Raw genomic sequence first — 3,506 nt, forward strand, 5'->3', positions numbered from 1 at the left:
AGAGGTTTCAGTTGAATATTAGGAAAAACTTCTTTACTTTGAGGGTGACAGAGCACTGGAACAGGCTGCCCAGGGGTGTTGTGGAGTTTCCTTCTCTGAAGATATTCAAAGCCTGCCTGGATGATGTCCTGTGCAACATGCTCTAGGTGAACCTGCTTTAGCAGGAGGGTTGGACTAGATGATCTCTGGAGGTCCCTTCCAACCCTTGCCATTCTGTGATTCTGTGAAACGCAAAATGCAGTGCAGCATGAGTGCTGAGGACCAATTTTTTCCAAGGTCCAAGGGAAAGCGACAGTGAAACAGGTAGTCTGTGTCCTGATTTGGGTCTGCACATTTAGAAATGACCATCTAAAGCATCTAAAGACTTGAGACTCATCTGGACTGGAAGTGAGCTGGGGTCAGAAGATGTATCTAAGGGTGTGGTTTTGCACCTTCTCTGCTCCTGTCTCATTCACCAAGGCTCTGGTTCCCACAGGACCTTCTGGTGAGGGCCAGCTGGGATTTCTGCTGCTCTCATGGATAGACCTTCCTTTTCCCCAGTGCTTGGAGTGTGGACAAGAGCCCTCCCCTCCTCTGGCAGGAAGCTGCTATTCTGGTCTGAGTGGTCTTGTTGCACTGTGTCCTGAGACAGCTTGCACTTCATCTGACTATGGTTTGAGGCTCTTTAGAGCTGGATATATTGTCTCATAATGCAGAATCAAGCATGAAGCAAAACACCTACCTAAATTCTTATCAAAGAATTTACTCAAGTAGCTGAAGTTCCTTCAAAGTGTTTTCACAAATAAATTTGCACTGGCAGGCTTGCCAACCTTGTATTTTCATGTCCTTGAAGAGTCGGGCTTGTTCAGCCTGAAGAAGACTGAGAGGGGATCTCATCAACACGTACAAATATCTTAAGGGAGGATGTCACAAGGACAGAGCCAGACTCTTCTCAGTGGTGCCCAGTGACAGGACAAAGGACAATGGGCACAAACTGAAACATAAGAGGTTTCAGTTGAATATGAGGAAAAACTTCTTTACTTTGAGGGTGACAGAGCACTGGAACAGGCTGCCCAGGGGTGTTGTGGAGTTTCCTTCTCTGAAGATATTCAAAGCCTGCCTGGATGATGTCCTGTGCAACATGCTCTAGGTGAACCTGCTTTAGCAGGAGGGTTGGACTAGATGATCTCTGGAGGTCCCTTCCAACCCTTGCCATTCTGTGATTCTGTGAAACGCAAAATGCAGTGCAGCATGAGTGCTGAGGACCAATTTTTTCCAAGGTCCAAGGGAAAGCGACAGTGAAACAGGTAGTCTGTGTCCTGATTTGGGTCTGCACATTTAGAAATGACCATCTAAAGCATCTAAAGACTTGAGACTCATCTGGACTGGAAGTGAGCTGGGGTCAGAAGATGTATCTAAGGGTGTGGTTTTGCACCTTCTCTGCTCCTGTCTCATTCACCAAGGCTCTGGTTCCCACAGGACCTTCTGGTGAGGGCCAGCTGGGATTTCTGCTGCTCTCATGGATAGACCTTCCTTTTCCCCAGTGCTTGGAGTGTGGACAAGAGCCCTCCCCTCCTCTGGCAGGAAGCTGCTATTCTGGTCTGAGTGGTCTTGTTGCACTGTGTCCTGAGACAGCTTGCACTTCATCTGACTATGGTTTGAGGCTCTTTAGAGCTGGATATATTGTCTCATAATGCAGAATCAAGCATGAAGCAAAACACCTACCTAAATTCTTATCAAAGAATTTACTCAAGTAGCTGAAGTTCCTTCAAAGTGTTTTCACAAATAAATTTGCACTGGCAGGCTTGCCAACCTTGTATTTTCATGTCCTTGAAGTCATGAAGCTGGTGTAAATGCCTTATTCTATGCTCTGTCTAATTTAATAAAAATGCAGTTATATGTATGTGTTGGTCAGTCCAGGGCTGAAGTATTATTGTGTGATATATGGATCTGCTGTTAATGATTGCAGACCATGATAGTGGGTGTGATTACCAGAATACTTCCTACAGTCTCTTCCATCTGCAAAGGTATTCAACAGCTAACCTGTTAAAATAGGAGAGCTATTATGAACTCAGATAACCACAAAAAAATGTAACATATTGTTGCACCCTCACTGAGGAAAGAACTCAAATTTAACTCACAAAAGAGAACCATGAAAAAGACACACAGCCTAAACATGTACACTGATTTATTCATTGTACAGTGGGAAAATAAACACTCGTCTGCTTTTTTACCTCAAGCACAACAAGCTTCATTAGAAATCTATTCACAGCTCATAGCAAGCTATAGGCTCAAAAAGACATAGTGTACTTCAAGGGAGGTGTAAAGGCCATTGTCAGTCAGCAAAGCTATAATTAATCATGATCATATTCTCTGGTGACTAACTGGCAATTAAATTATTATATTATTCTTGTTTTTCAAACAAACTGTGGCAGCTTCAAATTGCTGAAGGGAAATATTAGCTGTGATCTTAAGTTATTGAAATGCTGTGATATATTCCAGTATTTAGTGTTATCATTGCTGTGTTTGTTTGAAATCATTTACTGCATATGGCTCACTCTTGAACAGACGGCAGGAATTTTTGTTTCTGAATGTTGTTCCAATGGTGGAGGGTCAAGAATCCCTCAGTTACAGCAAACCATTGCAAAGGGCGACAGCGATTTGAAAGCAAGTGCAGTGGTTTTCCTTTCCTGCACAGGCAGTCAACCAACCAACCAACCACTCTCTGCATGAGCTGGAGTGTGTACTTGTGGTGGGACAGCCACCCACTGCCACTGGCCATGCACCTCTCTGTTTCCCTCCATGGTATATGTGGCAGCTGGAGGTACAGAGAGAGTTAATGGGATAAATGTGTTTTGGCTACACAAGTAAGATGTCAATTCCAAGGATATTGGCTTCATTAGAGACATCTTGTTGGGCGCACTTGTTTTTACAACTGAAGATTAACTCTGTCAATCACAGTAAAATCTTGACTCAGTCACAAATATGCCCAAATATAGACCCCAAGAAGAGGATTCTAAGGCTTATAAAATGTGACCAAACAGGTGACTCATTTGTGTATTTGTTAGAAAAAATCAAACATTTCTGTTCAAAGAACATCCAGTATTATTGGTATTGTAGGAAATAATAGCCCAGACAGGCTCATGGTCTGGATCAATGCAACAGCCATTATATCACTGGGTACGTTCTGTAATTATTCTATATATAAACAGTGGCTAGAATCTCATCCCCCAAACCCTATCACCCTGATCAAAGCTACCTGCATAAAGTGAGCTCTCTTAAAGTCTCCCGTGTCCTACCATACATGCTGCCAGAAAGCCTTGTTGTCCCATTTCTCACAAGCCCAAGTACACTTCTTTTTTGCATCAAGTAAGTTTTCCACCAAAACAAAACACAGGTGTTGCACTGTGGCCTGTCTCCTGAACCCACATGAGGAACTGCGGCTCTCACACCCTTCACCAGTGCTGCACCATCTGACCTGTGCAATTCAACTCCTGCTGTCTCCCTCCTTGCACATTCCTTCACTG

Source organism: Egretta garzetta, unplaced genomic scaffold (assembly GCF_000687185.1).
Source record: "Egretta garzetta isolate BGI_Z169 unplaced genomic scaffold, ASM68718v1 scaffold182, whole genome shotgun sequence".
In the NCBI taxonomy this organism is placed as follows: Eukaryota; Metazoa; Chordata; class Aves; order Pelecaniformes; family Ardeidae; genus Egretta; species Egretta garzetta.